Here is a 26,416-nt window from a genome sequence, read left to right on the forward strand (position 1 = left end):
GGAAGAATTGAGGTTCCTCTGATTCATTAGTTCTCTCTGAATGAAGTCCCTTAGATCGGAATTTGTGTGCTGTCCTCACCTAAAGCACCTCCTTAACCCTATTCCCTAGCCCTTCTTCCCACTCGCAGCCAAGAACTTTACTTTCCAAATTGGGGAAGGGGTGGTGAGTAATAAGTGGGGGTGGTTGGGAAGGGACAAACTACGAGGTAAGGCGCTTTGGCTGGCAAAAGCCCCCACTTGATAATCCCTCACTGAGCATATTTAGCATGTCCAGGTGTAGGCAGAAAGAGAACAGGAGGGGGTAGAATGGGGTCAATTTAGGCAATGAAGAGGTTAAAGTACCAGCGTTGAGTTATGTCTTTGCCTTTCGTTAGTTGGGTGCTAGGTATCTTTTGTTGGAATGCTTCCTGGAAGCCCAGTGGAGGAAGATCATTGACCCTAAGAATGAAATAGTTTGGTAATGGAGCTAAGCCTAGCTTAGTACCCCATTGCACCTATCCCCCATCCAGAGTTTCTGTTTGCTATTTAAACAAGGTCAGGTGCTGGAGTTTAATTAGTTAACTCACTTTTTCCCATCTCATTCAAGGTTTGCGTTATTGTGAAACAGTTGTCAGGCGGAGGAGAATTCTGACATCGACTATGAGCTCTTTGAGAGCAGAGACTGTTTTTTCTCCCTTTTCCTTGTATCCTCAGTGCTCAGCACATAGAAGGCACTAAATAAATGATTGTTGACCATTGACTGTCATAGTGGGCCAACTGTTTCTCCACTGTTTTTCTAGTATATTTTTGGAAGGATAGAGGACTGTAGGTGGAGTTGGGATTAAATAGCTGATCCCCAAAGTAGCGTACCACCCAGAGAAATCATGTGAGAAAAGAAAGCTTAGATTGCCTTTCAGTGAATAATTCCTGTGTGTAGTTTGGGAGTCTTCTAAGAGAGGGAAGGCTGTGACAGTCTACAAATTAGAGTACCAATGCCCTCCATTCTGTAGAGCTTTTCTCTAATTGTGTTTTGGTCCTGTGGTCTGTACTACTTTTACTGATGATTGCCTTGTTTCAAGTTTCTTGGCAAAGTGGTAAATATTGGATGCATGAATGGAGGGGAAGAAGGAAGTCCTGGTGGGGTGGGACAGGGAAGGAGAAACCTTGGTAAATTCAGTGGCATGACATTATTACTATTCTAGCCTAGTAAAGCAGTCCCATACTTTTGTTCCTATAGTTATGTGTTCTTGCAAAAACAGAGTAAGTGTAAAGAAACTGAGATTAGACCTCTTTAAGTTTTTTTTATCTTGGCTATCAATTAGTACTAAAAAAGTATTACTACTCATTTCTTCTGTACCACACCAGATGATTACAGCAAGGGAAAAAAAATCTAGTCGTTTCATTGCTCCCTCCTTGACTGAAATGTCTGGACTTCCCTAAGAAATTATCACTCAATGTTTAGGGACCATTCCAATAATAAGAGTACACGCATTATCAATGCATAAAACCTGAATTATTCGTAAGAATAAGTTTTTGCTCAATTGTGCCACATGGTGATTTTTTAGAAAGACTGGTTACCATAACTTTCCAGTTATGGTATGGAGAATATTCTCCTATATTGTGACAATGGAAATTTTAAAGATCTGTGTCATTACTAGAACTCTTGGGAAAGATTTGAAATAAAAGTAAAAGAAATTCATGTGACTCCTGGTACTTTGCATCAATTCCGTATATGATATCTTGAAAGTTGGTAATGTACTTTGTCAGTCTGGTGTTACTCCTTTTGACTATGTCTTAAATTTTATGGCTTTCAGAATTCTGTGGGTTATTAAGGGGAAAAGAGATAGAATAAATCCTATTAATATTTTTAATATTTACATTTTACTTGGAATTTGTCTTTAAAATTCTAGTGATAGTAATGAAAGTTTCTAGTAATCTAATTAAAAAGGATATGAGAGAATTTAGGAGGCATGGGGCTTGGAACCAAAGACAAAACATGTTCATAGCTGAAAGAAACCTTGCAGCTAAAAATGGAGAAAAGGGACTTGCCCAAGGTCATACATCTAGTTAGTGGCAGAGTCAAGGACTAGGTCCTCCATGTCCTTGCTCAGTGCTTTTGTGTCTACACCAAATTATGTAGCAGGATGATCATAGCACAAACTAAACTTCCAGTGGATCAGGAAGAAGAGTAGGAGCAGATAAGTACCTTTGAAGAATATTTAGGAGAACAGGATAGTACACAGACGCTCTATGGATTTACATGCATTTCTCTTCCATTGTTCACTGACAAACATCAGATGTAGTTCCAGATATTACTATGTCAGGTCTAATTTAAGCAATAGAGGGTGATTTTCTATTCCTGATAAGAGATCTCTATATGTGAGAGATGGTTCCTTAACTCAAGAAAAGCCGAGACTATTTATGAACCCACCTTTTTATGAGTGAATATCTCTAGCTCTAGGTAATAGTGAAAAGTTGTCACCATATCTATAATTCTACATGTCTTCCATAACACCTCCTCCTCCATCCAATAGCTATTTTTAAAAAAAAATTTCCCCCAATAACTGTGTTAATGGAAAGAAGTTGGGATCTGAAGTCAGAACCTGGCTTTGAACTCAATAATTTGCTAGTTGAGTAATCCTAGATAGGTCACTTCTCTCTGATCCTCAGTTTTCTCATCCCTGTTAGAGTTCATAATAAAATAGACTTTCAGTGTTAGAAAGACTTGGAATTTCATAACAATTTGGCAATTTTTTTTTTAATCTCAAGATTGCCAGTACATACTGGTCAGTTTCTCTTGTCTGTTGTTTTTTTTTTTCCTCTCTACATTATGACCCATCTCTTTTTCTGTTCAAACATTTCCTCAATGATGTAATGTATATGAAAACATTCTATTTCTTGATGTTTGAGGTCAGGTAGGTCAATTAATACTTGTACTACCTATCTCACTAGGCTATTTCTGAGGATTAGATAAGATTATGTCTGTAATCAATGGCAAGTATAATTAAAAACAGCTGGTTTCTCAGAAGTGCAGCAAGGTAGCACAGTAGATAGAATCCTGGACATGGAGTCAGGAAGACTTGTCTTCCTGAGTTCAAATTTGACATCAGACACTTAATAGCTGTGTGACCTTGGGCAAGTCACTTCACTTCACCTTGTTTGCCACAGTTCCTTATCTGTAAAATGAGCTGGAGAAAGAAATGGCAAACTACTCCAGTATCTTTGCCTAGAGAACCCCAAATGAGGTAGAGTCAGACATGACTGAAAAATGAAGAACAATAAAAGGGTCTCTATATTTGTATCTCCAGCACCTAGTTTGATGCCTAGGTACTTAATAAATGCTTGTGAATTGATTGATAATAGAGTGAGTGCTGGGCATGGAATGAAGAATATATCGTATCTAAAACACTATATGACCCTGGTCAAGTCACTTAGCTTTCTCAGATTGAGTTTCCTCATCTGGAAAATGATAATGATACCTATCTCACAGGGTTATTGTGAAGATCAAATCACATGACCTCTTTTGCAAACCTGAAAGATATCAGCTTTTATATAATGTGATAAAAATATCATCTGTGATTATTATTCTGAAACAGAGATTCTTAACTTTTTATGCCATGGACCTCATTGGTGATCTGGTAAAGCCTATAGACCCTTTCAGTATATAATTTCTGTTGCTTTCATTCGTAATTGAAGAAAATGCCATAATTTTGTTAGATGTTAGTCAAAATAAATAATCAATTTTTCACAGTCTGGTTTATAGACCCCATGAAATCTATTCACAGACATCTTGTATTCTATGTTAAAAACCAACTCCTGTTTTTAGCAGATCTTTATCTATTCATTATTTAGATTTATCACAGCAGGGTAGGTTACATCACATATTTGAAGATGATGAAGTTGATTGTAGGTAAGGAGCAAGTGCCTTCAAGTAACAGGCAGGCATATTGGCATATGGTGGTCTAGCAAAGGTGACACATAGTCTAATGGAATTCTAATATCAGTTTGCCATTGGATATGATTTCATCAGTGTGGGTGTGCCCTCCACTAGTGCAGATTGCTAGTCCTTCAGCATTTCTTCATGCTGTACAATTTTTCTCCATTCCATAAATTCCATTAATAAATTCCATTCCTCCCATAAATAAATCCTCCATAGAGGATTTACCCCAAACACCAGAGTCCTTATTTTTGGTCCTTTGGTATTTTACATATATCAATGCTAATGGATATCTTGGAATGGAAAATTGGAATATTGATTTACTGTGTAACTTGGGATGATACATATGTCTTCCCTGTGTTTTGGTTTTTCATTTTTAAAATTGGGGATAGTAAGAACACTGGTACCCTTCCTTGCCCTCCTTTCCCCTCCCCCTTCCTCCTTCCCTGTTCTCCTCTTTCCTATCCCTTTCCCCTCTCCTCCCTTCCTTCTTTCTTCCTTTCTCAATTTCCGTTTCTCTCTCTCTCTCTCTCTCTCTCTCTCTCTCTCTCTCTCTCTCTCTCTCTCTCTCTCTCTCTCACACACACACACACACACACACACACATAAACACACACAATTCACAATTTTGGGATACATTTTGTTAGCATATGGAGTCCAAAAAGCCAAATGCAGAGTTTCAGGCTAGATTAACGTTGGATTCAGGCTAGATTAATGACTCCAGAAATGGAGTCATTGGGACACTCCAAATCTTAGTCCCATCTGATTCCACTTCATTATATTAGGTATTTAAGTCAGTCAGTCAACAAGTACTTATATGCTGGGCACTGTGCAAAGAAAGTGCCCCCACCCCCAAGTCTGTACTCTTCAAGGAGCTCACAGTCCAATGGGGAGATAATATGCAAACAACTATGTACAAGCAAGATAGTTAGAAGATAAATAGGAGATAGTCATCAGAGGGAAGTCACTAACATTGAATGAGGTCATCTGAAAATTATCTGTTTTTCAACCCTTTAAAGGGCTTCTTTCATTTGTTGCATACTCCTTCAATTTATATATCTATATATATATCTATACACACATATGTATATATATATGTATGTGTGTGTATATATGTATATATGTGTGTGTGTACATATACATATATATGTGTATGTGTATACACACACACACACACACATATATATGTGTATGTGTATACACACACACACACACACACACATACATATGTATTCTATTTCTCCCAGAAATCTTGTTTGTACATAGTTGTCTTTGTGAGTTGTTTTGGATGAAAAACATCATCACAATCTGGCCATGCTTTTGGGGAGTAGTCTCTCCATATATAACTAGGCTGACATTCAAAGGTCAATCTACTTCCCCCCCCATTTTTGAAGCCTTTACAGCTTGTAAAACCTGCTATGGGTTTTGTTTCCCTGGCATAACCTTTGAGAACCCTGGGTTACCTCCCTATCGTAATGAGCATCAGATGAGTTGTTTAATAGAGACTGGGTTTTTGAATTTTATAAATGCATATAAATCTTGATCTCTTTCCAACTCTTCCACCTTCCAATGTATTTGACCTGAATTAGGTGGCTTTGTAAAGACAATACTTAAATGATTATAAAGGCTTTCATTTGATTTCTTACAATGCATTTCTTTGCCCTTACAATCCAGAGGAAAGGATTCTTGAACTGGAATTCCTGGATTCCAGACTAGCTCTGCCACTTTGCTAGTTTTTGAAATGTCTTTGTTAGTCATTCAAGCCTTGGTCTCCATATGAGTAAAATGGGGATAATTATACCCTTCCCCCACCTATTTCTCAATTTTTTGTAAGGCTCATATGAGATAATCAATCTGAAACCAACATTACTTTAGTAGATTTGTGATTTCATCAGAGCAGTTGATTATAACACCTCCTTCTTGGGAAGATTATTTTCCCAGCTGACCAATAGTTTCCCATAAAGGATTCTCTGGAGCCCTTTTTCTTTTTCTATCTGAGGGTTACTAATGTAGACTGATCAGGCTTTCTGTTCTGTTCTTTCTCATCCTCTTTTCATGACTGGCCCACATTCACTTCATGTCATACACATCTTCAATAATGTCATATTTTAAAAGCATTCTAGTGAATTAAACCCAACAAACATTTATTAAGCATTAATAATGCTTACTATGAGCACAGAATCGTGCTAGGTACCAGGAATACAAAAAACAAAAATGAAGCCACTTCTGCCTTCAAAAGGCTTACCTTCTCTATAAATGCAAAGTATTCATATTCTGATAGTTTTTTTTAAGACTACCTGTAGGTTCATTGGAACAGCAAACTTTCAGAGATTTTCCTCTCTGGCAGCTGTGTGTCACAGTAGTTAGAGTAGGAGTCTGGAGTCAGGAAGATCAGAGTTCAAATTTGGCCTCAGACACTTACTGGCAGTGTGACTCTGGGAAAGTCACTTTACCTTTGTTTGCCTCAGTTTCCTTATCTGTAAAATAGGGCAAGTAATAGCACATTTCATTGTGATAATCAAATGAGGTAATAATTGTAAAGCCCAGAGCCCAGTGCTTGGCATGTAGTAAATATTCTAATTCTTATAATCTTATAAATGGGATAAAACCCTAGCTATTGTTATTAATAGAGAAGAAATACCCTCTGCTAATGCAGGAGAGCACCTACTCCTACAATTTGTGGTCTCAAAGTCCATATTCAGTAGGAAACCCAAATTTAGTCAATTTGATGTAGTCAAAAGATCAGCATACTATGACTCAGGCAGCCTGCCATTAGGTCAAATAGCCAGTATGTACAAAAGACTGGACTTGAACTCAGGTCTTCCTGACTCCAAGGCTGGCTTTCTATATATGACACCATGATAAATCTCATTGTTATAATTTATGTATGTATAAGTATATATACATACACATATATACACAAATATATACATATATTGTCAATAAATATTTATAAACATATATGCAGTTTCTAAGGTAAGTTCATCACAGCATTGCAAGATAAGAAATGCAAGTACAATTGTCCTCATGTTACAAATGAGAAAACTGAGGTGTCCCGGGATCCGGTGACTGGTCCCAGTTGCACAGCTTGTAAATGTCAATGCTGTGACTTTAACCCAGGTCAGTTTTTCCACTGCAAAGTCCAATGCTACCTCTATCCTGTTTTCTCTCTTCTTTCCCTGGTGTCTAGAGTTGCAGTTTTATTATTTGAGAGTTTGAATTTCTTAAAATTAAAATCAAGATCAAGGCCTATATAATTTACTTTGATTCTTTGAAATATTGGTGATTTCATCATTTTGCAGGCTTGCTCCTTGGCAGAAGCTTGAAGGTCTCCCTGTAACCATCTGGTGATGAGCCTTTCTGGGTTGGTATTCAGATGATGGACTTATAGACTGCAGGCAGGTTTATACTCAGAGACTTGCCAGATGGAGAGGACTAATCTAAGCTTGTCCTCTGTAAGCATTGCCTCACCTCCTCACCTGAGGGGGAGCTTCAGTAGAAAAGTTTAAAAAAAATGTATACACACACACACTCACGCATACATATATGTACATATATATACACACATATGCATACACATATATATATATATATATATATATATATATATATATATACATGTGTATATATCTATATATCTATCTATCAGTAGAATTGATTGGAAAGAATAGCAGATATGGAGTATTAAGGAGACACAGGTTTGGATCTCAACTCTGTCAGTTAGTATCTAAGTGACCTTGTTCAATTGTGTCTGACTCTTTGTGACCCCTTTGGGGTTTTCTTGGCAAAAATACTGAAGTGGTTTGCCATTTCCTTCTCCAGCTCATTTTACAGGTGAGTAACTGAGGCAAACAGGATGAAGTGATTTGCCCGGGGTTACACAGTAAGTAAATGTCTGAGGTCATCTTTGAACTCAGGAAGATGAGTCTTCCTGACTTCAGGCCTGGCACTCTATGCACTATGGTGTCATGTAGCTGCCCAAGTTGCTTAAGTAACCTTCAGCAACTCACTAATAACCTGTCCAAACTCCAGTTTCCTATTCTGTCAAGTGAGGGGGTTGGATTAGATATTCTTTTGGGTTCCTTCTGGTTCTAATTCATATAATCTTATAAATGGGATAAAACCCTTAAAGTCTTTTAAATTCTTTAAGTTCGAGGTTTGGAAAAAAAAGCTGAACTATGTCTAGTTACACTTATTGGCCCTGAATATATAATTTTGATGTTTAGCAATTTTTCAGTCATGTCTGACTCTTCATGACCCCATTTGGGGTTTTCTTGGCAAAGCTACTGGAGTGATTTGCCATTTCCTTCTCCAGTTATTTTTACAGATGAAAAAACTGAGGCAAACAGGGTTAAGTGACTTGCCCACGGTCCCATAGCTAGTGAATGTCTGAGGTCAGATTTGAACTCAAGAAGACTCTTGACTCTGGGTCCAGTACTGTATCCACTGTACCACCTAGCTGCCCTATTCATGGTATAAACCATGAATTAATTAAAATTAACCTGTCAAACTCAAAATAACCTTATGGTTTTATAGTTAAATCCAAGCACCGGGCCTGTGTATTTAATAGATGTAAGTTTTTCTATGCTCACCTCATAAACTTGGTACTTCAAAGGAAAGTTAATGAAGCTAAGATTAAGTGTGATCCATTGCATTTGTGTCTGTTTCTATTTAAACTTTTCTATTTTGAATTTTATTGCCTTGTGTTTATATGGCACCTTAAAAGGCCCCATTTCCTTCAGACCTCCGACTCTCAGTCCCCTGACTCTCAGTCCCCTGATTCTCAATCCCCTTTGCTAATACACCAAGAGATACTGGATGCTAACAGTGTTCTGAATTTGGAGTCAAAAGACCAGGGATTTCTTACTCCTTACCTTTGTGACCTCTGGCAAGTCACTTGTCATCCAAGTTTCCTTAGGTGTAAAATGAGGGTCTTGAACGAAATGGCTTTTTAGGTCCTTTTCAGTTATCAACTCAGTGATCTTATTAGTCAGATAAATTAGCTGATTTACAAATGGCTTAGCTCAGGTTAAAATAAAATTTTACTGAGCTCTGAAAAAGTTGTCAGTTAATAAAACAATTTTCTTAATTCACTGACAGTTTTAAAATCAGTGTCCCCAGAGTCTAAGTGTGGTTTTAAATGATCAAAGCTAAAACTGCCCTAAATCTTTTGGGACACCTTGTCAAAGAACCATTGTTTTTCAAGTCAGTTTTTAGTAACTCACATAAAGTACTGTCTTAAAGGGTAAAGCAAATTCAACAACAACAGCAAACAAGAACACAAAAGCAAATGCCTGAAGCTAGTTATTCTTGTTAGATTAGCTCCCATGAAATAATTTTAAAATTATCTGTCTCATTTGCGAATTAACTGCTTTTATATATGGGCTATAACATACAGATGGTAGGACTCGAATCTATGCAATTACTTTAAGGTAAATGCATCCCAGCAGACTTGTTAGTTAACTAACTCATGTGTAAAGTGTGAAGTGAAGAGTTAAAAATTTTTTTTCTGTGGTCTTGACCAAAAATAAAAAAAGAAGACTTTAATTTACTTGAATCTATCATTTGCTGGATGTTTTGAAGTGACCGAATGGTGGATTTGACTCTTTTCAAACTTAGACAAATTGAAAGTCAAAATGAAAAATGTGCTGTTGAATTGTGAGGTAGACAATCATTCATTCTATTTTCGGTGCATAGGATACTAGAGACTTTCCTCAGAGAGCTGCTGGCATGTGGATGCATAATTTGTAATTTCAGCACTAGTTTAAGGTGAATACTTGGACTGATCCTTTCTTGGCTTTATTCTCTGAGATAGGAGCCATCACGGTCATTTCCAATTGGATTCTTGTGGCTCATGGGATCATATTTTCTTCTGTTTTAAAGAGGAAGAGTTGCCATTTAAGATTTAGAAACATATTAAAGGTGATTAATCTTCTTTAAAATCGTCTTGGGAAATATTGAAAGGTATTTTCATGTGGAAGATGAGTTGAGACATATGTTGGATGAGAATATATTTGTGATGGATTTTAAGACTAAAAAAAGAAATTCGGAAAGTTAGGTCTTGTTGTCATTATGTATTGAGACCAAATATATGTGGTTGGAGAAATGAATAAAAATAGGTTAGTGAATCTGCCTGAATCATTTGTTTTCATTAATTTGGTCTACTTTATATTGTTACTTTTATTGTATCTAGTAAGAGAAAAAAATTATCAATTGCTTAACAGAAATTTCTAAACATATGTCATACAGATTTAAATATTATTAAAATTAAAATAACATGTTAATTAAAATACATACATGTATATACCAAGTTACCAATAAGACAATGTATAAATTAAAATATGTATTTGTGTGTATTATAAACTGATACAACCAAATATAATGTAAATGCATAGGTGATATAATGTACTTTATATATACACACACATGTATACATATACATACATACATACATACATACATACATACATACATACATACATACATACATATAATACAATCACACTGTAGCACATGGGATAAAGAACAGGGGATAGAGCCAGGAAGACTTGGGTTCAAGTCTAGCCTCTAGTGCGGCTGTGTCAACCTGGATAAGTTACTTAACCTCTCACTGCCTAAGTTGCTGACCTGCATTAGAAGAGGGCATTTCCTCACATTGCAGTTTCCTATTCCATTGAAATAAAAGGAGCAATCCCTATGCCTATACTTTTGATGGAACTGATTGGAGCAATGAACAATTAAGTGACTTGTCCAGTGTTACATTAACTAGTGCTTTTAAGAGATGAGATTTGAACTCAGTTTTTTTTGAGGCAATTCCCTAAGAATAAGTTTTCTAGTATTTGCATCCAGGGAAAGAACTGACAAATAGACGTATGTATAGTATGATTTTACACAGATACCGACCCACACACACATTTGTATCTAATGGTAGCCATCTCTTGGGTGGGGAACAGGTGAAGGAAGGAAAAAAAGGGAAAAAAATAAATGTATATAATAATTTTATTATATATTTAAAAGGAAGAGCAAGTTGTATTTAATGGATTTGCAGTTTCACATGCAATCATCTTCTTAAAAAATTATGCTGTCATGGAAGTGCTTGTTTTATTCCATAAATTAAAAATAAAATAAATCAAAAAAAGAATAAGATATAGACTAAATTTCTGACTTACATTGGTAAAGAGAGTTCCTCCCTGGAAGTTCTCTACATTAATGAAATCATAGGTGTGGATATATGTATATACATATATGGATAAATTTGTTCATAAGCACAAAGAAATGTTCTGTATTTTCTTGAATGAATGAAATTACATAATTTAGGTTTTTTTCTTCCAGTTATTTATTTGTAATGTTGCAACATTTATTCAATAATAAGCCAAAATTTGGCAACTTAGTATGGTGGCAGAAGCACTGGACTGTGAGTCAGTTGGCCAGAATTCTAGGCATTGAGGGTCAGAATTTTGCCATTTCAGTTAACTTAAAAAAAATAATATGGAGGATAATATCTTTTCCACTGACATTTAACAGACTGTTGCTTTGAAAAATAAAATAGTTGTGAAAGTATTTTGAAAAGTATAAAGAATTATGCATGTGAATCTCAGTTTTCTCCTCTGTGAAATGAGAATTTGGACCAGACCTTTAAGGTCCTTTCCAGCTCTGACATCCCATTTTCGAAGCTCCCCCCTCAGGTACAGATCATTAAAGCTAGAAGTAAGCTTATTTATTACATTAAATCTGAATTTGTCTCCTTAAAGAGTAAGCAGGAAATATCGATGATCTGCAATCTAAATGCCCTTGGGTCTTAAGCCAGGGTGTCCTAACAAGCACTGATAATTTTTCTGCTTGCTTTTGACTAAAAAAGACAGTATCATGGAAAACATTGAGTGGTGTGCCTAGCAAAAAAAAAAAAGGCAGCCTGGAATATAAGTAGGGTTTTGGTGTATGCCTTTTAAAGGCACCAGACTCCAATTTATAGATGCTTTGTCCTCAGGCTCCATTGTTAAACAGATGTTCTGGAAATTGGAACTCCTTCCTTTTAACCAGATGTCAAAACTGCCTCAGTATTCTATTGGAGCATCTCCGCAGGGCCTCAGATTTTTATTCTGTTACTAGGAGTGTTTAACCTTTTCCACTGGGCCTGTTACTGTATTAGAATTTCAGAATTTGTTGGCTAATTGTACAAAAGTTAGTCATGATTGGAGCTAACTCCACTAGACTGTGCTTTTAGCTGGAATCCAATAAGGATAATAGTCTTAAGCCTTGGGTTTGTTTGCTATCAGATCATTCTGCTTATTTTTTCCTTTCTTTAAAAAACATATTCAGCAAATATTTATTAAGCATTTACTGTGTGCCAAGCACTGTGCTAAATGCTGGGGATATAAATAAGAGCCAAAAAAAAAAAAAGACAGTTCTTGCCTTGGAGGAATTTATGTTCTTATGGGAGGAGACAGCATATAAAAGGGAGATGAAAAGGGAAGTAGGGGCAGGAAGGTGCCATGTCTGGAGCAGGATGGAGGAGTTCAGAGAACTATACAGTTCAGTATAGCTCATTAAATGAAACTTTAGTGGTTTATTTCTCTTCCTCAGTACTTCAATGATCCATGATTTCACCGGTGTGAATGCCTCCAATAGCGCTTTACATCTAGTATCAGCACCAAGGTGCAGTATAAAACGTTCCTGGTTTGGAGTAGAGGACCTATGTTAAAATCCTGTCTCTGCTTCTTATTATCTGTATAACCTTCTCTGGGGTTCATTTTCAAATCTGGAAAATGAGGGAAGGATTGGATTAGATGACTTCAAAAACCTTTCAAGCTCTTAATTCAGTGATTCAATGATCTCAGTTGAACCTTACAATAACTCTGTAAGATAGGCACTTTGGGAATTTTTATCCCTATTTTACAGAAGAGAAGACAGGCTTGGAGAGGTTAAGTTCAGGTCTTCTTGATTGATAGGTCAGCACGATATAACAACATAGCATGATAATGCCCAGTGTTCTTGAATGTCAGTAGACAATCTTCTCGATGTGCTAGGGTCAAAACTTACAAGTGGAGGCCTCTTCAAATGTTTTTAGGATGTTCTTTGGATGGTAGACACTGTCTGTTATGGGGCCAGTGCTCAGAGCCTTCCCAGCTTAGTATGACCTGTAAGAGTTAGTGCTCTGGTGACCAAATAGCCTGTAACAACAAATGACAACAACAATAATGGTTTGTGGACAAATGAATACCCCGAGAATCAGAGTTCTGGGTAATTAATATCAAATTTATTAATTAGGCTAGCTAATAATCAATAAATCAGTGATCAGTGGTTTCTCTTGGAAAATCAAAGACAAAACTGTGGAGGAGCTGAAAATTTTGATATACTTTTGGAAAAAGGGATGCCCCTGACAAGTGAAAAATCAACCAGGATTGGTGGACATTTAATAAGGAGGTGGGCTAGAAATCTTCAGCTTTTCCTGCTGAGAACGTTACTTGATCATGAAATTTAGCTGCCTCTAGCAATCTGGATGGGGGAATCCATCTCCACCCAACCCTCTGAGTTTCTCCTTCATGACCTGGGTCACCCTAAATTCTAATGGAGGGACTCATTTCCTGAGATCTAGAACTTGCCTAAACTGAATTTTGTTTACATTCTAAACAGAAGTAAGGTGTCCTAGTTGGGTGGGGTTTGGCCTAAGATCTAGGACCATGTTCACTGAGAGTTAGGGGCATCTCATCAATCAGCTACTTCCTTCAGAGACTGACTAACCTTCTACATGGGCTGGGCCCAAAATGAGAAAATAAAAGGCCTGAATCCTAATTTAACAATGGATCACTAATATAATGGAAAAATAATAATTTCTCTCAGGTTATACTGTGTTCTTATGCTAGTTAAAACATTTTACAAATAACTATCTTACTTAATCCTCATAAAAGCTCTGTGAATTCGTACTGATATGTTTATGCCCATTTTACAAACGAAACAACTGAGAATGAGAAGGGAACCAGCATAGTACAAAGGAAAATGTACTGAATATGATGATCAGAGTTTAGTCCCTGCTCTACCTTTTACTAGTTTATATGATCCTGGGCCAATCACTTAATCTCTCTAGGCCTCTGTCCTTATCCATAAAATGAGAGGGTTGGACTAAAATCCCATCCAAACTCTAAAGATTAATCCAGGTTTACTCTGCTGAGAAGTATGTGAAGTGGGATTTGAACAGACATCTTCCTGACCCTATTTCTGGTTGATGCTCTATCGTTTGCTCTATAATGCCTCTAGAACCTAGGGTCATCTTTAAGCCTCAGAGGAGGTCTTTAGTGGAGGATTTATTTCATTAAATTTTGAATCAGCCTGTCTCTCTCTCTCACATAATATTATGCACCATAAAAAAGTACTTCATTAACTGGTTCAGTTTATTTGAACTGCGTGGAATATTTGTGGCAAAATACCATAAGCCAACCATGTTTGGCTCTTGGATAGATAAGCATTAAATAGTGGTCAGGATTTACGGGTATTACTTTAACTCTCTTGGATTGAAAAGCATAATTACAACTTCTTTCCCAGGCACCTGCTTACACCAACCAGTCTCATAAAAACAAATCCTGCTTATAGCTTGTTTGTAGCCAGAGGAAGAGAAAATGCATTCATCTGTGAGCCTGATATTGTTTTAATTCGGTGCAGAGCTTTTGGCTACCAAATAAGTCACTCCACAAGAAGAGACAATGTGATTTTCTTTATAACTGTCGATTTCATTTGGCTATTGCTTCTTTCTTGGAAACATTTGTATAATAAATAGAGTAGCAGAAGAGGTGCTGCCTGCCAGATGTTTCTGGATTGATTAAAGATTTAAAAGGAAGAACTATTCCCTAGGCTTCTGGACAACCTCTTAACTAGATTGATGATTTGCCAATAGGAGTGAAAGATTCTTTATTGTACTGAAATGATAGTCTAAAGCTAAAACCACTTTAGTGACAGAAAAAGACACGGGAAAGAGGCTCCATTAGAATAGATTAGGTATTTTTATATGGGCTCAGATTTAAAACATATTTTCCCAGAATGGGATAAGTTGAATACTTTCGAGGTGGAAAATGACCTGTGCGGTGCAATGATGGCTGGTGTGATAATGGCTGCTCCAATTTTTCCCTACAAGTTGGCGGATTTTATGTTTCTGGATGAATTTGCCCTGAAGTTGAAGATATTCATTCCAGAAAAGGGGAGTTAGCTGTTGAAGAACATAGGATAAAGAACAGAAGATGCAAGGAAGTTGAGATCCTGCTCTTTTGATTTTGTCATGTAAAAATTTAAAAACATTTAAAAAATTGATAAGGACTGGGACAATCACTCTCAAAGCTGAAAAAAGACACGGAAAAGAGATATTAGAGTGGATAGAAAGTTCTGACTTTTCTAAGGAACAATCATGTACTTTTCCAGTATTCCAGTGGATCCATGACTGAGCTATGTTGGAACTTCTTTTTTCACCCCTATTTCCAATCAGTAGTCAAATCTTGCAGAGTCTCTCTTCACAAAATATCTTGCACCTCTCCCCTTCTCTCCATTTGAGTTGCTGATACGCTGGTCCATTTAGGCAAGGCATTCGATTTTTTTTTTTGTCATGGGCTTTTTTTTAGCAGTCTGATGAAGCCTATGGATCCCTTCTCAGAATAATGATTAAAAATTCATAAAATAAATTACAGAGGATCACAAAGGAAATTAATTTTGTTGAAAAAGTTGTTATTTTTTTTTAAAGTGCATGAACTCCAGGTTAAAAACCCTTGATGTAAGACTTTCTCTCTTGTCACTTAGATTGTTGTATGACCCTCTAATTGATTTTCTAGTCTCAAAATTTCTCTGTTCTCCACTTCTTTACTTGGCTGCCAAATTGATATTTCTAAAACCTTGATCTTAACCACGTTCAAGAAGGTTCAGAGGTTCCTTCTTACCTCTAGAATAAAATAGAATTCTTCTGCTTAGTTTTTAAAGCCCTTCACTATCTATATCCAGCCTACCTTTCCAGGCTCATTCATAAGGGTCAACAAAGGTTGACACTAGCTTCTACAGTTAGATACATCCTTCCTGGAAAGCACAAAGGATACATTGGTATCCTTCATGTACTCTACCACCTGAAAACCTCCCTGCTTACTGTTCCCTGTAAACTACTTTTCATCTCCCATCGCCATGCTTTTGCATTGGCATCATCTTCAATGTTAAAATGAATTCCTTCTCCACTCTGGCCTCATAGAATCCCTGGATTCCTTTAGGGTTTAGATCAGGTGCTACCTCCCACAAAATGCCCATCCTGATGTCTCTCCAGAAGGTACTTTGTAGCTATTTTAAAATATATTTTGTATTTAATTTTCTTATACATGTTGTTTTGCCTCAATAGATTGTAATCAAGGGCAAGGTCTGATATTTTTTTTTGGTCAATGTATTCAATGTACATCAATGCCTATAGTGTTGCCGGGCATGTAGTACATTCTCCATAAATGCTTACTAGATGAATGACTCAGCTCACATTCACTTAGATTTTGGGAAAAGGAGCAACTAAATCAAGGTCTGCTGAGTTTTGAAACTCAAGGAAGGAAAATTGGCCAGGTATAGACTGATAGTAATAATAATAATAATAATAATAATAATAATAACAACAACAAATAATAATAATGCCACATAGCTCCCATTTTCTTAGCGCTTCAGAGTTTACAAAGGGCTTTCCTTGCATTAAGTCTTTGGTAGTTCAAATGTGTCTATTTGTAGTCTCAGTGGGATGAATGAGCTGGTATAAAACTTGAGAGAAAGATGAGTACATCTAGGATTTAAACTCAGGCTTTCTGATTTAAAATCTGGTTCTCTTTCCACTGGAATCAGACTATTGGAGTTGAAGGGGTCCTTTGAAATCATCCAGTGAAACTTTTGCATTTTACAATGCATGCAATGGAAGGTCCTACAACTAGTCACTGGTAGAACTGAGAGTAAAACCTGACTCTCATTTCCATGCTCTTTGCCTCAGGACAGATTATTATTTGAAAAACAGGAAATTATTTGCTATGAGTAGTGACTATTAAAGACAATTCCAATTAGATTCAGGAATTCACACAAAATCAGCCATCTTATTAGGGAACCAACTGTTTAATGCATAGTTCTGCCACCTCCATCAATCTTCGTTTTCTCCTCTAAAATGAATGGGCTAGACTAGATGATCATAAATGCCCTTTCCATCTTTTAATGTATGATCCTATTATGCTTTGGGGTTTTGTTGTGAAATAAAGTCTACTTCTGTGGTTGGCAGTTAAGATTTTTTCTCAAATCATTATTAGATTAAACTGATTGGTTTGGGAGGCAACTTCTGCAAAATTGCTCCAAGTGATCCAGTAACATAAATACTGTTATGCACCAGGAAAAGGGGGAAATAGAAACATCACATGTCAGGGCAGTCATTATCATGATAACAGTGGAAATCCCGAATTCCAGAGTACCAAAATTGGGACATTTTGTTGCTTGGTGAAATTAGGGGAAAAGGGCAAGCTGTTGAAGGATTCAGCACTTATGGGTCAACTAAAGTTGACACTAACTTTTACAGTTAGGTAAACCCTTCCTGGAAAGCAGAATACTTTTATGATTACCTAATGAAGGACAATTTTCAAAATGGAATCACTTAAGCTACCTTTGACAGTTTACAAAGTATTTTCTTGATAATAACGTTGTGAAACTGCTAGCACAAATATTATAGCACCATTTTTCAGATGAGGAGCCAAAGTATTCGATGGATTTAAGTCCTTGCCTATGATCACATGACTAATAAATACCTGAAGATTCAAACCCAGAAATCTCGACTTCAAATTTACCACACTGTTTACTACACTATATTGTCTTACAATGATGATTACTTTAATCAGAACTGATATGGCACTTTACCTTGTTATCTCATTTTACCACACAATCCAGTAAGTTAGTTCATATCCATAAATTACATATGTAAAGTTCTTTTCAGATATTGATGTGTCATATGAAGTGAAGTGTTATTATATCCTTTTTAGATTAGGAAACTGACCCCACAGGATGTACAAGGTCACACTGCCTATGTATAGCAGGGTCAGGATTTAGATCTAGGTCTTTGGTACCCTACTCTAATGCTCCATGACACTCCTAATCAGCTTCATAGAGATAAAACAATAGTTTCTCTGTCTCTTTCTCTCTTTCTTTCTCTCTCCCTCTTTCTCTCCACACCCACACCCACACACCCACCCACACAAACACACCCACCCACCCACCCACACCTCCTCTAAGGTTGCAAAGCACTTTATGTATACTATCTTCTTTGATCCTCATACCAACCCTTTGATATTGATGCTATAATTATTCTCATTTTTCAGATTAAAAAAAATAACCGTGACGTTTAGAGGTTAAGTGACTTGCCTAAGGTATCTTTCAACAAAACTTCATGAAATCTGTCATTTCTATGCAGTTACTAATACTAGTAACAGTGTATACTTAATAAATGTTGGCTGAAGATGATTACAGGTGCTAGAAAATTTGGAGCTCCTATTTATGAAAAACATACGCTGAGGAGCAGGGTTCCTTGCCATGTAGACTCCCATGACTTGGAATTTAAAGGACAGTCTTCCCAAAGCAGAAGGTAGACCTTTACCCAGATTTGAAACAAAGTCATTCACTTCATGTCAATATGTGTTCTGAATATTTGGATTTTAATCAGCTTTTAATCCATTGGATACATTTTAAATGCATTATAAAATATGGGAAGGGTTTAAAGAAGTCTGTTGCAATATACATTTTCCAATGAATAAGTCATTGGAAATATTGAAATCTTACTTTTATATAAAAGCTCTTGTTGTTTTTAAAATGTGACTTCTTGGCTCTGAAGTCAGGAGAATCTGAGTTCAAATCTGGCCTCAGACACGTAACACTTACTAGCTGTGTGACCCTGGGCAAGTCACTTAACCCCAATTGCCTCATCAAAAAAAATGTGACTTCTCTATACCTTTTTCTTCAAGAGCCAAATATGATTGGCTTTTGATATTTGTTAGGAGGGATCAATAACAAGGAACATGACTTAGGTGCAAGATCTTCTGATTTTAATGCAACAATCCTCATTGCAAAGGAATGGCGACCTACTCTTTTTATGCTAGAAATGCATGTACAAGTCCTCCATCATCCTAAAACACATCACCCACTAATGTTATTGGTTTTTCTCTATGTTCTTCTGTTAGAACCTTAGAAAAGAGGTGTCAGATCTGATTGTGAATAAATACCTACATTTGCCCCTAACATTGTCTAATTCTCTTGTCTGAAATCTCTTTTGAGGAGTAGTGAAGCAGTGGTATTATCTACTTCTTGTAATTCTTGAGGTTTTGTCAGAAACATTACATGTCATAATAACTATTGGAATAAAACGCTTTTATTTAGTGACAATTATCAAATTTATTTTAAGAGTACTATAGCTCAGAATGACAACAGCATCTCTCTCTTTCTTGCAATTTTACTTTAGCAGATTAAATTATCCTTTTTATAGATCATATTAGGACTATCAAGGGAACAGCAATAGTCCCATTGTCAACAAAGAAAAAAAATGGCATTATGTGCTCGCACATTAAGTACAACGGCACTGAAAACCAGAGGCTGAGTCTGGGATCTGCAAGAGAGAAGGAGGAATTAAGGCAGTTGGTTATGCAGGTAGTTCAGGTTAAGCTCCTACCGTACACTGATTACCCATAACATGATGCCACTCTTTCCTCTTATCATTATGACATCTTACTCAGCACTGCATAGTCTAAAAATCTAGGTCTCATTGTCAGTATTCTGCCTCTCGAACATATTCTATGATTTCCTACCTCCTTGCCTTTGCTTATACTGTATCAGATGCCTGAAACACATCTTTCTCTTAGCCTTTTAAATTTATTCTTCAAAGCCCAACTCAGATGTTGTGCTCCCTGATCCCTGAGGTTGGTAAACATTCTTCTACTCATACCTCACATAGAACTTATTTTTTTGTAACTCTTGAGTGTTCTTTTCATAAATTACCGTGCATTATATGTGTTTGTGGTTTATTTCTTTCCTAGGCTATGGGTTTCATGAACATAAGGACCAAAGCCACAGCTAAGAATTCTTTGACTTAGAGTAAAACACAATTTCATGTCAGGAGACCACAGAGGACAATTCAACAATATGTGCGTGTGGAGGAGGGGCTGGGGATAGAGGTAGAATATGGCTGTGGTGCCACAGAGGACAGGGCAGAGGCCTTCTTCTACCTTTCCAATCTTCTTTTGCTTTACTTTCCTCCAAATACAGAAGGTTACAGGAGAAAGCACCCTCAACAATGTGTCAAGGGTGAAGCCTTTGGCCTCAAAAATGCTATAGGGAGGAAACATTAGTTCCTGGTTTTTAATGCTCTGGGACAAAAGCTTAGGGATCCTGCTTTAGTTAAGGACTAAAGTCTTATAGCAATTCAATTCAACAAAGGTTTCTTAAGTGTCTGTTATGTGCACCATCATAGAGGTGCAAAACATGCAATAACCCTGACCTCAAGGAGCTTACATTCTAATGGGAAGGGAGGATATATACAAATTAGCATGAGTAATAGTTATACTATAAAAAGCTAACATTTACATATTTTGTCTCCTTAAGTATTAGTAGAATGCTTTGAATTCACCCAGTAGTTGATCAATAAATGTTTGCAGATTGATAATTCATTCAACAAGTCAATATTTGAAACTCTTCCTTTTTCATTCATTATTTGAAAAGTCGTGTTAGGAAGAGGAAACATTGGTTTAACTGGAACTGAGTGTAATAGAAAGTAGGTCTCAGCTAGTCTGACTTTTCCAAGATGAATATTCCCCTTTTTTTAAAAAAAATGGAACCATGGCAATGTGCCACAAGTGAAATTGACCCTATTTCTATTTCATAATAGCCCTTATGCTGCCATAGCTCTTGGGTTGGGATCACAAGCTAAGTGATTATGTTTTTAATCACACATGGAGTCCTCAGTGTGTGTTTTGGCTCCAGTTATAAAAAGATGGATGGTATTTTATGACTTCAGTAATTTAGAGCTTGGGTAGGTCTATAACTCTTCTAGAAATTATACAACAGGCTGAGAAAATCGTTAGTTTGTATGTGTATAGTTGTGAGCTTTGCCCTGCAGGAATGTGCTGTGTGCTGCTTGCTGTTAGTATATCAAATAGTTTAAGTGGACCAACCTCCGTTCCCATTTTATTTTTCTTTGCTCTGTCCTGGAAAGTAGAATACTTTTTTTTGATTGAATGATATTTTTAGTTCTACCCATCTGATCATCCATATCTAATAAGTGTACGTGTACCAAATATATTTTTACATATAACTAAAATTGTTTTATTAATTTCTACTCAACTTTTCCTTCCTCCCCACCTAAAAATTAGAATAGTGTTTTGATGTTAATCAATTATTGATGAAAACCTAACATGAACTAATAAGGACTCATATTTAACTGGTGCTTTATAGTTTGTAAAATAATTTTCACCGGAAAACCTGATGAGGTAGATAATGAGTTGCATTCCCCATTTTACAGATGAAAAAACTGAGGTTTAGAAGGGTTAAATGACTTGCTCGTAGTTATGTGGCTAACCAGTGTCAGAGCCAGCACTCTTCCTATCACACATAGTTGTCTTTCTCATTTTAATAATGGCAATCCATAGTGGTGAGGAAGATTCATTCATTCATTCGTTCAACAAACATTAAGACTTCTTGTGTTCAGAACACTATAGTGGGCACTGGAAGACATACGAAGTTTGGATGAGATTTATCCCTCTTTTTATGGAATTTGTAGTCTAGTTGTAACAACAAACATGTCTTTAGAGCCTCAAGGTTTATAAAGCCCCTTCTTCATATAATTTTTGAGTGCTGACGAACTGAACCTTCTGTTAAATTAGCTGATACTAGCTACTCACTTTGGAACTGAACTTGAAACATTATTAGAATTCTGTTTTTTTTTTAAAGGGCATGGAGCACCTGCATCATTATTCTGGCGTCCCAATTATTCCAGTGGCCTGAAAAAAGGTGTGACTATAGCCAGCAGGCAGACATTACCCTATTCACAGTCAACTAGTCATTATTAAATATTGCTTGAGTATCTGTCACAGAATCCTAAAGCTGGAAAGAACTCCAGAGGCTTTATAAATAACCTGCAAGAATATCTCTCACCAACATTTAAAACATTTGGTCATCCAGCCTCTTCTTCTTCTTCTTCTTCTTCTTCTTCTTCTTCTTCTTCTTCTTCTTCTTCTTCTTCTTCTTCTTCTTCTTCTTCTTCTTCTTCTTCTTCTTCTTCTTCTACTTCTTCTTCTTCTTCTTCTTCTTTTCTTCTTTTGGCTAGGCAATGGGGTTAATCGACTTGCCCAGAGTCACACAGCTAGTAAGTGTTATGTGTCTGAGCTTGGATTTGAACTCAGATCCTCCTGAATCCAGGGCTGGTACTCTATCCACTGCATTACCTAGCTGCCCCCCAGCCTCTTCTTAAAGACCTTCAGTAAGGTAAAATTCTCTGCCTTCCAAAATAAGCACTATTGAATAGCTCTGATAGGAAGCTTTCCCTTACTTCAAGCCTAAGTAGTCTACACTATAACTCTCCCTAACTTGCACCCAATACTACTTTCCAGGACCAATCAGAGGCACTCCTGGAAGTCAAGAAACATAAGGCAATGGGGCTGCTCTGTAGGAGTTTATATTTCTAACTGGGGAGACAGGTTATAAAGACAGTTGTTTGTACTTCATTTTTGAAGATGACCAATGGCATCATGGGTGATGTCTTAACTCATATGTGAATTGGATTTAAGTGAGGCAGAGTTGCACAAAGTTGTCAGCATCACTCTTTCTTCCTTAAGTCATTGAAGTCCAGTGGCAAGACAGAAGTCAGAGGAATGGCAATGACCTGGGATATAGTGGATGACCTTGGTGTCTTTGATGTCTGATCAAGCTCTAAGCACTCCATAGTGCCTGCTTCTATCACTTTCATGGCTGTTGAAACAAATTGTTCTTGTCCTTCCTTTCTGCCAGGGGAAGTCTTCAAATGTTTGGAGTAAGGATCCTTCTAACTTACCATTGGATTTGAGGCCTATTGTTTTATCCTTAAGATGGTTCAGCCCATCTGCTGAGATAGTTTTATTGGGTGGGTGGGGGACAGTGTGTATGCTACCAGTTCTTGGAGCTACAGGTGAGAGTTGAGTACCAAGTAGACACCAAAGGTGGATGAGCATCCAGACAGTGATATACTAATGAAAGAGTAAAAACAGTGATAGATAATGAAGGAGTCAAGTAACAGAATTTTACATAGCAGCCTCTAGTTGATCCCTGAATGAGTGCCATAGACAATAAATGTTCTGAGGTCAGAGGTGAATGAGATCCTTGAGGAAAGGCTTTATGATTGAGATAGGACATAGAATCATGGGCCATTAGAGCTGAAGCAAACCTTGGACATCACCAGATAGTCTAATCTCCTCATCTTACAAAGAAAGATACTGAGGCTCAGAAAGGTAAGAGATTTGATCAAGATTACACAAGGAGCTAATGGGAAAATAGAGATTGGAAGCTCTTTTGGCCCACCCCTCACACCCAAATCTGAGTTGTGTGAATAGATCAGGGGCAGGGACTCAAAATCTCAGTTAAAAGACCAAAGCCTTGAGGATTAAAAAAAAAAAAGAAACAAAAACATGAAGTCTTGGTAGTTTGTATCTTTAATTTTTTAAAGACTCCCTTGGCTCTGAATGATCTGATTAGTACCAGATCATCTGTTCATCTCACCCCCTTAGCACTAAGCATTTCTGGAGACAAACACGGTAATTAACCTGGCCTGACTTTATACATGACACCTGTTCTTCTGACTTTGACCCTGCCTTCTCTTTCCTGAAAAGGATTACCAACCACCCTGGGTATGTTCAAATTACTGACAAGGCCTAACACTAAGTGTTCCGAGGTTGTATAGTAGAATTCTTAACCTTTTTGGTGTCATGAACCTTTTGTCAATCTGGTGAGGCCTATGGATCCCTTCTTAGAATAATATTTTCAAATGCATGGGATAAAATATACAGGATTAAAGAGAAAACATTTATTGAAACAGTTATCAAAATATATATGATAAAGTTCATGGACTTCAGGGGTTCTCAAGAATTATTGCTTTATAATATTTAATGGATGGATGCATGAATGAATGAAAAAAATTACTCTGTGATTATACATGCTAAGCACTATACTAATAGAGGTGAAATGGATGGTGTTTTAGGCAGGGGGTATGGCATAAACAAATTGTGGAGACACAAACGGTAAACTGGTTCCCATAGTTCATGTGTACAGTAATACCAGGTTAGCTAGAGAATAGTATTCTTGTAGAGGAGCAATAAGTCATAAGATTGGAAAGGTATGGAATTTTAGACCATCCTGAATACCAGTCTCAGGTGTTTGAATTTTATAATGAAGTCAATGGGAAGTTATCCAAAGGTTTAAAGCCAGGCTGACATGACAAGAGGTGTTTTAGCTATAATATGTATAGGATGGCTAGAACAGATGTGGGGGTAGAATTAGAGACCAGTTGGGGGCCACTCAAGTAGTATGGATATGATATGGGTCCTGAAGAGTAGTGGCTGTTGGGGTGGAAAGAAAAGGATAAATGCAAGGCTTATTGTAAGGGAAGGATATATTGGACTTGGTGATTGATTGTCCAAAGGGCTGTGATAAAGCAGGAGAGGTTTAAAAAGGCTACTGCCCCATATTTTTGAGACCAGGAGAATGGTAGTAATTTATACACGGAACAAGCCAGTTTGCAACACTGAAGTGGATTTGATTTGCACTAGCTGCTTGCTATTATTATTTTTAATAATAATTTTGTTAAAGTTTCAGCAGGTGACAGCAAGTCCATGGTAAGAAATGCACAACTGAAGAATATTCCAGGGTTTTTTTTTTTAACTCATTTTGTAACACATACAATTGCCTAACCCAGTTAAGGTGAGGAATAAAAATGAGATGTGTCTATGTTTAGATTAGGTGGCTGATGTTATGCACACTAAATAAACAACATGCAAGTGGCAGATCAGTCTTGCTAAATTGACATACAGAAGACTGAAGGTTCATGATCCATATTATTTATGAAGCTTAACTGCCTGTGACAGTCTGGTGGCTTTTATTTTCTTTTAATAACCATTTAATGCTACAGTGGCATGAGTGTAAATGATGCAATACAATATTCACGGTGATCAGAAGATAATGACAATATAAATCAATGGCATTTTATATCAGGTTATTTTCCCCTGGGTTTGGACTGGGGGGGAGCTGAGTTTAAATTTTCCTCATTCCCTGAATAAATACATTTCTGTGAAAGGGAAAGAAAAATTGCTCAACACTTTCTTAGAATGTGTCCAGACCAGAAGATTAAGTAAAAGTAACCTATTCTAAGAATTGTTGCTGTAGAAGGAGAGAATAATTCTGGCTTAATTAATTATTATAGAACTGGGAGAACCATATCTAAATATATTTCAATGTAGAAGCTCTCTGAAACTGAGGAAAACAGAGAGAAAAAGAAAGGGAATGATCTTTCTCACCAGTGGATAATCAGTCAGGCTACAAACCTGAGGCAGAGTTGAGATAATTACTCAATGAATTCAGGAGACTCTGGACAACCCGTAGGATAAGGAAGCCAAAATGATTTTTGAATTTACCGAATAATTGCCTTCCATTCCATTTTGCTGGGTTGTTCAAGTAGTTCTGTCTTACAAGTGTAGTGTGGTGTTTCTGTGAAGATCCTGACAGGTCTCTCCTGGTACTCAGCTGGAGCACAATGACTGGCTTGCTGCCAGTCATACTAAGCCTTCTGGCTCAGTCCCTGTTCTAACAGCCTGTTCTCCGCATCCTCTGTGCTGAAACACAAGGATGAAACCAAATGAATGAATTTGTAAAATGTTACAGTGCTCCCAATGCCAGAGCAGAGTGGGCCAGCATGCTTTGAAAGCCGCCAGCCTTCCAAACTCATACAACTCCAGGCAATGTAATTGAACGCCATTTAAACAAGGAGGTTTGGGTTAACTGGGATTTAGGCAGATTAGGATGAAGCCATGGGTTCATTGTCAAAATGGATGATGTATCCATGTGGAGTATGTTTTTAAAGGATCAAATCACAAAGCTGTGAACACTAAAGTAATTGCAAGCTATTCCAATGCCCTGTCAAGAAGTAAACAGATACCAAGGGAAAGTCAAAGTGTTTGGAAACCAAAATCCTCCTGTACAAATCAGTCCTACAGGGCTGATTCTCTAGGAATTGTTTTGGGAACTGGAATACAAGGTATTGAGGTGTAAAGTCTAGTAGAATGCTACCTATGAAGACTTCATTAACATATCACTATGAATGAGGAAATGTGCTCTTTTCAAGACCTCAGAAATTGACGTATGCCACAAATCAGGGCTTGATTTCCCATTTTATGGTTTGTCTAGACTTAAGAAAGTGATGGGAAAAAATTAATGCTGTCGATTAACCTTAAAAAGCGTTATGTATATATTTTT

The 26,416-nt window shown here is 37.0% G+C and overlaps 1 protein-coding gene across 1 annotated transcript in view; it reads left to right on the plus strand.

Annotated features, from left to right (window-relative positions):
* The window catches only part of DOK5 (docking protein 5), a 147,155-nt gene that overhangs the window by 856 nt on the left and 119,883 nt on the right, over nt 1–26,416 (plus strand). The window lies entirely within an intron of this gene.

This window comes from Phascolarctos cinereus, unplaced genomic scaffold, assembly GCF_003287225.1.
Source record: "Phascolarctos cinereus isolate Bilbo 61053 unplaced genomic scaffold, phaCin_HiC Scaffold_2;HRSCAF=192, whole genome shotgun sequence".
In the NCBI taxonomy this organism is placed as follows: domain Eukaryota; kingdom Metazoa; phylum Chordata; class Mammalia; order Diprotodontia; family Phascolarctidae; genus Phascolarctos; species Phascolarctos cinereus.